At 45.3% G+C, this 13,972-nt stretch overlaps 1 long non-coding RNA gene across 1 annotated transcript; it reads left to right on the forward strand.

Annotated features, from left to right (window-relative positions):
* The first annotated feature begins 5,097 nt into the window (after positions 1–5,097).
* On the forward strand, positions 5,098–10,139 carry LOC310757385. Its single transcript, XR_014545137.1, has 3 exons — positions 5,098–5,219; positions 7,711–7,833; positions 9,292–10,139. It is a non-coding gene; the product is annotated as an uncharacterized lncRNA (long non-coding RNA).
* The last annotated feature ends 3,833 nt before the right edge of the window (positions 10,140–13,972 follow it).

Below are 13,972 nucleotides of genomic sequence, written 5' to 3' on the forward strand. Positions count from 1 at the left end.
ACTCAGGACGCAAGGGAGAAACGTGCTGAGAGGAAGGCACTCTTGGCAAATCCACACACTGATCAACTCCCGCCCGGGAACCAATGTCCCCACTGTGGAAGGACGTGTGGATCCAGAATTGCGGACTTACTGACTCACTGTTAAAACTGTGTTTATGGAAGACAATCTTACTCGGCTACGAGCGATTGCCAAAGAAGAAGACAATCTTGGGGCAACCTGGCGACTATGCCTGGTGCTTTTCTGAAACATTCCTCCTCCCCGTGGCCTTTGGCTAATTAAACAATCAATGGTCTTTTAAACGGGGGGGGGGGGCATTGTTTATGTTTGTTACTACGTTACGTATTTTTCTGTTTATAAACTGCCCTGTAATCCTTGGATGAAGGCCAGTCTAGAAATCTAATATATAAAAATCTAATAATAATAATAAATAAATCTCAGGCCTTCCTTCACTTTGGCCTATAGTTTGTCTCCTCAGAAGCCCCACCTTGGAGTGATCCTACTCTGTGCTTTGTGGCTCAGGGTGGTCTAAATTTTGGGATGTAAGTGGGGACAAGAGCAAAGGATGGGTGCAGGCCATGGCACAGACAACAACTTCCTGTTTCTTTCCATTCCTAAACATTTATAAACCTGGATAGGACTGCCAAAATGAATTATAGTGAAAGACTGGCATACTGCTTTTTAAAAATATTTATTTTCACCAACTGTGATTTTCCAGGAAGTGGTCTGTCTTCTTTTTTCAAAAAGCCAAAAAACAGTGATTAGATAGTCTAAGTATGTAGAAGACACAAAGACTTTAATAGGGAGGAAGAAGTGAATTTTTCATATTTAACAATGGTTACACCACACCATGCATATATATGTCCTGGTAACACTTTTAAGAGCCATGGCTGCCCATCCCCAGATTGTTCTGGAGAACTTAGTTAAGAGTGTTAGGAGGTCCCACGCAGAGCTAGAATTGTCAGCGCTCTTAACAAAACTACGGTTCCCAGGATTCTTATTTTTAACTATTTATTTGGGCTTCTACCTTGTATTTTTATCTTGTGAATGCCCTGAAATCTTAAGATCGATCAATTGATCGATCGATCGAATATATATATATATATATATATATATATATATATATATATATATATATACTGCCCTTCATCCAAAGATCACAGGGCAGTTCATAAAACATGTATGCATTGCTTTACTCACACACAACTAACTTTTACTCTGAGCGGACACATTGCAATGAATGGCCATGACTAACGTAGGTCCATTAATTTCCATGCGCCTACTCTGAGTAAGAGAGAAGGAAAACTCTGGTCCTCCATCTCCACTGCCTTGAGAGACATCTTTGGGAGAAGAAATGGCTAGGGGGTTAAACCCTACCCAAATCTGGAGTGGAGTCCCTAAGACACCTTGAGAGCCAGTGTGATGTAGTGGTTAAGAGCGGTTGACTCGTAATCTGGTGAACCGCGTTCGCTTCCCCGCTCTTCCACATGCAGCTGCTGGGTGACCTTGGGCTAGTCACACTTCTCTCAGCCTCTCAGCCCCACTCACCTCACAGAGTGTTTGTTATGGGGGAGGAAGGGAAAGGAGAATGTTAGCCGTTTTGAGACTCCATAGGGTATTGATAAAGCGGGATATCAAATCCAAACTCTTCTTCTTCTTCTACCTCATGTTGTGTCCACTTCAGGTTACATGTTTTCATGTTGCGTCCCACGGCAACCCGGAAGTACCGGAACAGGTTACTTCTGGGGTTTGCCGCTCGTGCATGTGCAGACACACTAAACCATGCCACGTTCGTGTGCAGATGCAGCACTTCGGCTTGTGTCATTTCCATGGTACGGACGGGCCTCCGGAACGGATCCCATCCATAACGCGAGGTTCCACTGTACACCTCCTTCTGGCAACTCCTGCTGGTGCCAAATGCATCGTTCTGCTTTCCTTTGGTCCATATCAGAGAGGCCAAGAGAGGTCGGTCTTGTTGTCTGGGCAACCCAGGACCTCCATACACCCTGCCCAGGCTTGTGCCCCAGGGAGGTCACATTAAAGCCCTAAACGTCCTTGACCCAGTATACCAGAAGGAGCTTCTCCACCCTCATCATTCAGCCCAGACACTGAGGTCCAGCGCCGAGGGCCTTCTGGCGGTTCCCTCACTGCGAGAAGTGAGGTTACAGGGAACCAGGCAGAGGGCCTTCTTGGTAGTGGCGCCCGCCCTGTGGAACGCCCTCCCACCATATGTCAAGGAAATAAAGAACTATCTGACTTTTAGAAGACATCTGAAGGCAGCTCTGTATGTTGTTGTTGTTTAGTCGTTTAGTTGTGTCCGACTCTTCGTGACCCCATGGACCAGTGCACGCCAGACACTCCTGTCTTCCACTGCCTCCCGCAGCTTGGTCAAACTCATGTTCGTAGCTTCGAGAACACTGTCCAACCATCTCGTCCTCTGTCGTCCCCTTCTCCTTGTGCCCTCCATCTTTCCCAGCATCAGGGTCTTTTCCAGAGAGTCTTCTCTTCTCATAAGGTGGTCAAAGTATTGGAGCCTCAGCTTCAGGATCTGTCCTTCCAGTGAGCACTCAGGGCTGATTTCCTTCAGAATGGAGAGGTTTGATCTTCTTGCAGTCTGTGGGACTCTCCAGAGTCTCCTCCAGTACCATAAAGAACTATCTGACTTTTAGAAGACATCTGAAGGCAGCTCTGTATAGGGAAGTTTTTAATGTTTGATTCTATTTTTAATATTCTGTTGGAAGCCGCCCAGAGTTGCTGGGGAAACCCAGCCAGATGGGTGAGGTATAAATAATAAATTACTACTACTACTACTACTACTACTACTACTACTACTACTTTGGTGCTGCTAACGCAGCCATTTGACATCACCCCTGGAGGCGCACTCCATTGTTATTCAAGACAGACAGGTGTGAACCACAAGTCAAAGTTAATTAAAGACAATCTGTGGTATGTACACAGCCAGACTCAAAGTTTTGTGCTCCCTGCCCCCCAAAGCAATATGAAAAAGTCTCCTGGGCTGTGGATTCCCACTTTCGCTGTTCTTGAGACTCACCAGAAAGCTGGTTGCAAAGGACAGAAAACTGTCCGTGGCACGTTTTGCTACCTTTTCTCTTTGTTGGTGTAATGAAGCTGATGGTAGGAGACTCAGTCAGGGTTGGGTGAAGGTAAGGTAAAGGTAAGGGTACCCCTGCCCATACGGGCCAGTCGTGACCGACTCTGGGGTTGCGCGCCCATCTCGCTTAAGAGGCCGGGGGCCAGCGCTGTCTGGAGACACTTCCGGGTCACGTGGCCAGCGTGACGAAGCTGCTCTGGCGAGCTGGCACCAGCGCAGCACACGGAAACGCCGTTTACCTTCCCGCTATAAAGCGGTACCTATTTATCTACTTGCACTTAAGGGTGCTGTCGAACTGCTAGGTGGGCAGGAGCTGGGACCAAACTACGGGAGCTCACCCCGCCGCGAGGATTCGAACCGCCGACCATACGATCGGCAAGTCCTAGGCGCTGAGGTTTTACCCACAGTGCCACCGCGTGGTGAAGGTAGAGGAACAGAAAAGGTAGGCCTGGGAGGAGTCCTGGCTTGAGGAAGAAGGCCCTCCTTACAGAACCCAGTTTGTATAATGTGAACCCAGCTGGGCAGATTCAGAAACTTTTAAAAAGAACATTAGGTACATTCAAGAACTACAACCATGCCACATTCTTGCAAATCACTAGATGCTTCCTTGATCTAGTGCTGCACAGTGTGTTCAGATTAAGCCAGTCTCGTTACACCCACCTCAGCGAGGCTGCTAATCGCCTCCAGCTATTAATTAATAACCCAAGATCACAGCATCTTTCCAATAGTTCCTGGACTTTCATGCAGGGTCAAGATGTCCCTCACCTGGCTAGTCCTCGCTCTCTGAGGATATCTATCTCCAATAACACCTATAATTCTGTATCTTATCAGAGACTCTTTCAAGTTGCCAAAACCACAATTCCTGCTCAGCCTTCTTAATCCTGAAAAATACCAAGCCATAGTTTGACCCGCTTTCCTGATGCATGGAAAAAAGGGAATACTTGTTTCTTTCAAAAGTTTCATTCTGTTTAGGCATGCAGGATTCCTCAAATTTATCCATTATTTCTTTAAGTTTTGTATTTTCACACACCCACCCCAGAAACAGAAAGAGATCCTTTTATTTATACTTTTCAAGTTTACATTCATTTTGACATTTCAAAACTTGACTTCCATCCCCCTCCTTCTGCAGTTCCTTAAATTTGTTTTGAATATCTTCTGCATATCCAAATTTACTTAATTTACTCATTTATTCATCTTCTTCAAAGACATACTCTTCTAAAACCGCAGGTTGTTACAATAATCCTGCCAATGTTTTATTCTCTTTATAATTTATCCGTAAATATTCAATAAACCATTTCCATTCACCTAAAAAGGTAAAGGTACCCCTGCCCGTTTGGGCCAGTCTTGCCAGACTCTAGGGTTGTGCGCTCATCTCACTCTATAGGCCGGGAGCCAGCGCTGTCCGGAGACACTTCCGGGTCACGTGGCCAGCGTGACAAGCTGCATCTGGTGAGCCAGCGCAGCACACGGAACGCCGTTTACCTTCCCGCTATAAAGCGGTCCCTATTTATCTACTTGCACCCGGGGGTGCTTTCGAACTGCTAGGTTGGCAGGCGTTCCATTCACCTACTGCAAAGTTATTATTAATGCCCAGTGCCTTCTCTTCACAGAACAAAATGGATTACAGTGGTACCTCGGGTTAAGTATTTAATTCATTCCGGAGGTCCGTTCTTAACCTGAAACTGTTCTTAACCTGAAGCACCACTTTAGCTAATGGGGCCTCCCACTGCCGCCGTGCCACTGCCGCACGATTTCTGTCCTCATCCTGAAGCAAAGTTCTTAACCCGAGGTACTATTTCTGGGTTAGCAGAGTCTGTAACCTGAAGTGTCTGTAACCCGAGGTACCACTGTATTTGATCCTATCACTTTTGGCTTCTGATTCTCTTGCTGCTAAGTAGAGCTCATACCTTTATCTGCTGGCTTAATCCACCAGCCCACAGGGTGTGTTTTTCTAAAAGCCCACCTTCTAGCAGGGAGACTTTATCAGGCATCTCTTTTTCCGCCTTTATGAAAATTTCCACCAACTGAGAAGAAGCAAGAGATTCCGGCATGGTCCAGACCCTGATTTTTGCCACCTGTGTGCTGCTTTGCCTAGATCTCAGCCTGGCAGGTAAGTCTAATTCTGGTGTAACCATTTACATTGAATTGCATTTGCCATTTTAGTGCCCATTCGCTCAGTTTGGAGAGGTCCTGTGAGAGCTCTTCACAGTCTCTTTTAGTTTGAAACTATAACAATAATATAAGGGACACAGGTGGCGCTGTGGCTTAAACAACAGAGCCTAGGGCTTGCTGATCAGAAGGTTGGCGGTTCGAATCTCCACGACGGGGTGAGCTCGGTTGCTCGGTCCCTGCTCCTGCCAACCTAGCAGTTCGAAAGCACGTCAAAGTGCAAGTAGATAAATAGGTACCGCTCCAGCGGGAAGGTAAACAGCGTTTCCGTGAGCTGCTCTGGTTCGCCAGAAGTGGCTTAGTCATGCTGGCCACATGACCCGGAAAAACTGTCTGTGGAAGCGGACAAACGGCGACTCCCTCGGCTGGTAAAGCGAGATGAGTGCCGCAACCCCAGAGTCATCTGTGACTGGACCTAACGGTCAGGAGTCCCTTTACCTTTACCTATAAAAATAATAATAATAATTTTATTATTTATACCCTACTCATCTGGCAGGGTTTCCCCAGCCACTCTGGCGCCTAAACATTTCCACGTCCAAAAATATTTCTATGTCGGTTTGTGATTTTCCTCATGGAAATTCATAGAATAGAATGGTTGTGTCAGAAGGCACCACATGGGTCATCAAGCCCAACCCTCTGCAATGCAGGATTTTTTTGCCCAACATGGGCCTCAAACCCAGAACCCTGGAATTAGGAATCATATGCTCTACAAACTGAGCTATCCCTTCAGCATTTTAGTGTGCATTTCTTTAAATATTGTTGTTGTTTAGTCATTTAGTCGTGTCTGACTCTTCATGACCCCATGGACCAGAGCACGCCAGGCCCTCCTGTCTTCCACTGCCTCCCGCAGTTTGGTCAAACTCATGTTGGTAGCCTCCCAACAGAATATTAAACAACCATCTCGTCCTTTGTCGTCCCCTTCTCCTTGTGCCCTCCATCTTTCCCAACATCAGGGTCTATTCCAGGGAGTCTTCTCTTCTCATGAAGTAGCCAAAGTATTGGAGCCTCAGCTTCAGGATCTGTCCTTCCAGTGAGCACTCTGGGCTGATTTCCTTCAGAATGGAGAGGTTTGATCTTCTTGCAGTCCATGGGACTCTCAAGAGTCTCTTCCAGCACCAGAATTCAAAAGCATCAATTCTTCGGCGATCAGCCTTCTTTATGGTCCAGCTCTCACTTCCATACATCACTATTGGGAAAACCATAGCTTTAACTATACAGACCTTTGTTGGCAAGGCAATTTTGGCCAATATAGGCATTTTTACAAATCAAGTTTCCTGGTTATAATGCATTTTATATGTTGTTTTTCACTTAATACTTAAGTGCAAACTGAACCAAATTTCTCAACGCACACTAGACGTAGACAACTCCAATTTTGCCATCACATCTTCTCAACAGGAACTGGCTTCTCGACAGATCTAGCTGTAGGATATTGTTACATGCACAGTTCCCTTCTCCAAGTGTGACTTGGTTCCAGGGGATCTAGTCCTTACTCAGAGTTTGGTTCCCTTGGAATAAGGTTACATTGGAGACTGGCATTTTGTAAAATTTGCATTTATTTACAATTATGCAGGTTGAGCACAGGTGGAGGCTCACAGAATTAGCACAGCAACAGATGCTGCTCCCCCATGGGGCTTTTTTTTGGGGGGGGACACTGCACCCTAAAGATTCTGCCAGATTTCCGACTCAGCTTTTCCACCTAGAGCCAAACTTCGCTAAGTCAGGACTGCTTGTATTTCACCCAGAAGAAGAAGGAGCACGTTCCATAGTGAAAATACACATGCAAAAAAGTGCATTATACATGGGGAAGCGGCTTAGCAAAAAATGTATACACATACAGTATTAGGATAAATTAGCACCAAAACGATAATGTATTTTTGGGGGGGGGGGATTGCCAACAGATGTGGTAATGCGGAAAATAGAACTTAAGGTTGGAAAAATGAGAGCTGGAGAGAAACCAACATTGACAGATTTGCCCCGTCCTGAATGTGTGAACATGTTAGGTAAAGGTAAAGGACCCCTGGACGGTTAAGTCCAGTCAAAGGCGACTATGGGGTTGCGGCACTCATCTCGCTTTCAGGCATTTGTCCACTGACAGCTTTCCGGGTCATGTGGCCAGCAGGACTAAACCGCTTCTGGTGCAACGGGACACTGTGATGAGTGCCAGAGCACTCATGGAAACGCCATTTACCTTCCCGTCGCAGTGGTACCTATTTATCTACTTGCACTGGTGTGCTTTCAAACTGCTAGGTTGGCAGAAACTGGGACAGAGCAACAGGAGCTCACTCCATAGCAGGGATTTGAACCGCCAACCTTCCAATCGGCAAGCACAAGAGGCTCAGTGGTTTAGACCACAGTGCCACCCGCGTCCGCACATTAAACCCAAACGACAGGGTGTTTCTAATGTATCTCACCTGCGCTGCTTCCTGTGACAGAGCGCACCAGATGCTACAGCTGTCTCATGAACTTCCCTGAATCTGGGTGCGTAACTGGAGGAAGGGCATGTTCGGCCGACCTAGACAGAGGACAGAATTGTATAACGCTCCATTTTTTCCACGGTAAGTCGTGGTCCCGTGACCACACATTCTCTCTTCTGAATGGGCATTTTGTTTGTTTGTTGCCCCATCACGAGGCAACTGTCTCGCTTTGCCAAATGGTAGAGCCGGCTCTGGAGCAGGTTAGATAGATAAGATAAAGATTTATTAATATTAGCCAATGGCCATAGCAACAGTAAAACATTACAGTATGTGCAGAAAAGGAAATTTGATATAAAAGAACAATTTAAAGTCCTGAATCAGCAGTCAGTTAGTGGCCCTTATTCTGATTGCCCCTGCTATGAACCTAGCAACCTTTGCTGTTATCTGCTCATTATGATCTGATAGAAGAAAAGGACATTGTGGCAGTGGTTGAGCGCCCTGGGATGGTTAGTACGAGTGGGGTGATGACCTCGTTCCTCAGGTCTTTGTAGAGAGTACAGGACAGGAGGACGTGTGCCGCTGTTTCGGTGCTACCGTCTCCACAGGGGAAAAGACGTTTCTCAGGCAGGATCTTTTGGAATCGACCCTCAAGTACCTCAGATGGCAAAATATCCAGTCTTGGAGGTGTAAAAGCATGTCTGTATTTTGGGATAATAAGTTTGTGCAGATATGGGGCCAGAGAATCAAAATGAAGAGGTGGTAAATGAACATACCAAGGGCAGAATTTCCTTATACAGTGATACCTCGGGTTACATATGCTTCGGGTTACATATGCTTCAGGTTACAGACTCCACTAACCCAGAAAAAGTGCTTCGGGATGAGAACAGAAATCGTGCTCTGGCGGCGCGGCAGCAGTGGGAGGCCCCATTAGCTAAAGTGGTGCTTCAGGTTAAGAACAGTTTCAGGTTAAGTTCAGACTTCCGGAATGAATTAAGTACTTAACCCAAGGTACCACTGTAGTGGTCTGGAGCAGGTTTGAAAGTGTCCTGAGTAATGTGCCCCCCCTCCCTGAGCCCTAACAACTCTCACCCATGCTCCAGCCCCCCCATAACCCCCCCCAATAGCCAGTACCCCTTAGTAGAATCACACGATTGTAGAGTTCAATGCAGATGTCTTGGCTGAAGCATCCATGGCATATGGCCACCCAACCTCTGCTTAAAAACCTCCCAGGAAGGAGAGTTCACAGGAGACCATTCCATCTCCAGAATGGAGACCAGAAGCATCAATCCTGAATCTAAACTCCGTATTTTAGTACCACAGTCCGGATAAGCCATCCATATACAGTGGTACCTTGGGTTAAGTACTTAATTTGTTCCGGAGGTCCGTTCTTAACCTGAAACTGTTCTTAACCTGAAGCACCACTTTAGCTAATGGGGCCTCCCGCGCGATTTCTGTTCTCATCCTGAAGCAAACTTCTTAACCAGAGGTAATATTTCTGGGTTAGCGGAGTCTGTAACCCGAAGCGTATGTAACCTGAGGTACCACTGTACATGCAAAGGTAGCTCACCACTAGCCTCGCATTTTATTACCTTTTTGCAGAAGAGCAAGAGCTGTTGCGTTCCCATGGTTGCACCAGGCCTGGTATCGACGTCTGTGGCACAGAACAGAAAAGCGGTGACTATACCATCAAATTTGAGTGCTGCGTGGAACCGGAGATGTGCAACAGGGTTTTCTGGGAAAGCAGTACAGATTATCCCGAGGATATGGATTCGTTGTGATCAGTCTCCAAAGCAGTCAGAGAAGGGCCTGTGGGTTATGCTGCTTTCCTGACGCTCCATCATGTGTGTGCACACACTGGTGTACTCCTCCCCTCTTCCTTCACTTAAGCTTCCCTCTTGTATGATTAGGGATGGGAAAGAAAACCGTATTTTAATGCAAACTCACCTCTCACTCATGGAAAAACCCCAACCTAGCTATCCTTCAAAACGCATACTTCTACAAAATTTCTCAATGCTGTCCCCCCCCCCCCAAAAAAAAAAGCGTACCAAAAGAATGTAAATTAGGGGGAAGTGTTTTAAAAAGCACCCTTATTTTCATGGAACTAACACCAAAAATGCATTTTATTAGGGGAAGTTGCTTGTAAACAAAATGCACGTGGAGACAAAAATTCATATGAAGACAAAACTGCATATGGAGACAAAAATGCATATGAAGTTTTGTTCACTCAAGAAACAAAACAAAAGCAAACTATTGTGGGAATGGGGACAACTGAATTTAAGATTGGGAAAATGAGAAAGAGGGAGAAACTCAAACTTGGTTGATTTGTCCACTCCCATAACAACATTTCACCGAGACCAGACGAATGAATTATCTTCCAGAAAATCTCATAGCCTTGTGTGTATGCACCAAGTAAATAAAATCCAAATAAACTACATGGTGGTCCCAAAGGAAGTCTCTGAAATGCTTTATCTGAGAAACTGCAGACTGCTTTGCAATAGTCTCAGACTTTAGCACTTGCAAAGTCAATTCCCCAATGCAGGACATGGCTTATCCATTGGATCACACTGGAGGAATTCCAGTTGATCAGTCTAGACTGTTGGCAAGCTGTGTTCATTGTCTGTTAAAGATGACTACCACAGATAATTACTGGATGCAGCAAATTCACAGACAACAGGTGTATCAACTGCTTACTATTAGCCACAATAGTAGCTGGATTGGTACCTTCCAGATTTTGGACTACAAATCATATCATGACCAGTGGTCCAGGATGATGGGAGATGCAGTCCAGCAACATCTGGAATGTATCACATTGGCTACACCTGCATACGGGTCTGCTTTTTGCTTCTTGCTTCTGCACAGAGCAACACAAAAGCTAGTGACCTACCAAAATCTGTCTTCCAGTTTCAAGGGGCTTCAGTTTTTCTGCCTGACTCTCGGGGCATCTGAGAATTTTGATGGGTGGGTGCGGGTTTTTTTAACAGCTAACCTAACTGTTGTGAGGTGGCCAAGGGAGGTTTCTGTGTTTTGCTTTCATGCAAACACTTATTGAAAGTTCTGCAGCCTCCCTGGCTACCCACATTTCCCACTCTGAAGAGATGCCCCTTGAGGAGAGTTACCAAGGCTTATGATGTCTTCCCCAGGGCTTTAATTGAAGCATAGACACCCGGGAGGGCTGCAGAGTGCAGACCTTTGATAAGATGATTTGTAGAATGAAAGAAAGGACACTCAGAAACATTAGTCAGCTACACATCTGTGTGTGTGTGTGTGTGTGTGTGTGTGTGTGTGTGTCATTTTCAAAAACAGGAACAGAGAGCATATTTAACCCCTCTCCCCTCCCTTCCCCTCCCCTCCCCCTGTCCCACTTAAAACTTCATACCAAATATAGTAGTATTAGTAACAACAACAACAACAACAATAATTCATTATTTGTACCCCAGCCACTCTGGGCAGCTTCCAACAAAGATTAAAAATACATAAAAATGTCACACATTAAAAACTTCCCTGAAAATCTTCTGTTTTTTTAGGACTTCCATTGTTACCATCCCCAAGAGGAAAATCTCAGGTGTTTTGGGGAAAGTTTTTTTTAAGTATATTTTTTAATTCATTATATATAGTTCAGCTACCTGAAATATAAAATAAGCACAACAAAAACTCTGCTTTTTATTTTTATTAATATTTTCTCTCCCCTATGATAATCTTCTAATGCAGTTTTTTTTTCTTATTAATTGATAGAGTTATAAAAGGAAACACTGGAGACTTTTTTTTTTTTGCACAAAATTAATATTGCCCTTCCCTTTGACCACAGGGATGGGTATATTTGTCACCTCCAGCTGGCTAAACTGGTCTGAACTGGCCTTCTGTTAGCAATGGAAAACTTTTTTGTTTCTTCAGAGTTAATGATGGGGTTAGCTTGACCCACTGAAGGTGGATCTTAAGGACAAAACACCTCTGCTAGATCTTTAACTGCTCAGCCAGCACATAACATTTCCCTTTTTTAAAAAAGGAAGGAAGTATAGGGACATCTTGCCAGCATTCAGCTATGACAATCCAGTTCATGCCTGGCATATTCTTTTGGAGGAGGCTGGAGAAGACCAGAACATCATCTGGTGCCGAACACAAGATGTTCTAAGCACCAACCCACCTCTGCTTCCCATAAACCCACATATACACAGATGACAAAATGCCACAAGCCAATGGCAGGAATGAACCTGGTTCAAGTCAGTAAAGGGAGCTGTGTTCCATTCACTACAAGGTACTGTTGTAAACAAAAATTGCTCTTTTCCTTTATGGGGTATCCAATTGGGGTACCCTATTGGTAGGAGAAAATAACAGAGGCCAACCAGAGAATATTGAGAAGCAAAGCAGCTAGTAAGCTTGATCTTTATTGATCTGTTGCAACAGGGTGCTCCTCTCACCCACAGGAAAGGAGGAGGAACCCAGAACAATAGCGAGCAAGGCCTTATAAAGACTTTTGAAATTGTCACCCTGTAGATCAAGACCACCCCCAGAAACATCATACATACATCACAGAAGGGGTGTAACCTAAGACCACCCTCCAGATACATCACACCTACATCACAAAAAGGCGGTCTAAAACAGAAATTTGAATGTTGTTTTTCTCCTGTCCTTGTTTATCTCTGCCTGGCAGGTTACTTGATTGGATTGCCTGGGGAGCCTGGCCAGTCTTTTGTAATGATAAATACTTAGTTCCTGGGCCAGGTCACAGGCTCACACCCTATTCAAAGTTACAGATAGGTAGCCGTGTTGGTCTGCCATAGTCAAAACAAAATTTTTTTTTCCTTCCAGTAGCACCTTAAAGACCAACTAAGTTAGTTCTTGGTATGAGCTTTCGTGTGCATGCACACTTCTTCAGATACACTGAAACAGAAGTTGCCAAATCCTTCTATATAGTGAGAAGGTGGGGAGGGGTATTCCTCAGAAGGGTGGTGTATCTGCAGCTATCTGCCAATCACCCATTCCCACCACCCTTCTGAGGAATACCCCTCCCCATCCTCTCACTATATATGAGGGTCTGGTGTCTTTTGTTTCAGTGTATCTGAAGAAGTGTGCATGCACACGAAAGCTCATACCAAGAACTAACTTAGTTGGTCTTTAAGGTGCTACTGGAAGGAAAAAACCCTATTCAAACACAGACATACCCTTAAGACAGGATTTGTGAGGAAAGAGACAATGGGGAGGTTTCCCACTTTGACCTTGCAGAGAAAACATTTGCTCAGTTTAGAAATCAAAATGGTTTCAGATCGGTCTTCCTGTGCTGATCTATGTACGTGCTTGGTTGGTACACTTATGAACATTTTAACATATAACTAAGACCTCAAAATTCCTATCACAGTACTCACAACAGACAAAGCGTCCTGCCATTGGTGGTACTTTCAGGGTCAGATAAGAGATATGAAATCAGGGTGCCAACTTGAATAAAATATTGGAGGGGGAGGCATGTGAGCCCCGCCCCACATGATGCAGTGCACGCACACATGGGTGCAGCCAGGATTTTTGTTAAGGGGTGACAGAAGCTCAGATTTGTATTGATATGTATAGATTTTGATTGATTTTGGGGGCACAACTGCCCCCCGCCTCCTCTTGGCTACGCCCACGGATACTCACCATTTGAATGGCAATGCCCATCAACTCTGGAGGTGTGGACCCCATGGGCGTAGCCAGGATTTATTTTGGGGGGGGGTAGGCTTTATGTTGGGGGGGCAGAACCAAGTTATCTGTGATATAATTGGTCTGTTTGTTAATTTTTTTTTCCTTGATTTGCTCAGGAGGGCGCTGCCCCCCTGCCTACGCCCATGGCTGACCCTCAAATATCTTATGGGGGGAGCCAAAGACCCCTCGACCCCTAGGATTTGGCTCCTATGGATGGAACGCAGTGTACACCCTTGTGCAAATTAATTGAAACAAGCAATGTAGTTTATTGCCCAAAACTCACATATACGTACATTAGTAACAGATATGATCTCCGCTATTTTTAAGCAGCATTTGAACACGGTTTGGCACGCAGTCTTCTAGTTTCGAACAGTCACTGTTGGTTTTCGGATCCCTGTACCACACTTGAATCAGAAGGAGCTTCTCCAGTCGTACAGTCTACAGCACGGAAGCGACTTTTGCATATAGCCCACAAATTCTCAATGGGATTTACGTCCATGGAATTCCCTGGCCAATCAAGTAGCTGTATTTGCTGCTCTGTCATGAATTTCTTCACCACTTTCGATGTGTGACAGGGGGCTAGGTCCTGCTGCAATATCCTAGTACCATC

This window comes from Podarcis filfolensis (assembly GCF_964270895.1).
Source record: "Podarcis filfolensis genome assembly, chromosome: 2".
NCBI lineage: Eukaryota > Metazoa > Chordata > Lepidosauria > Squamata > Lacertidae > Podarcis > Podarcis filfolensis.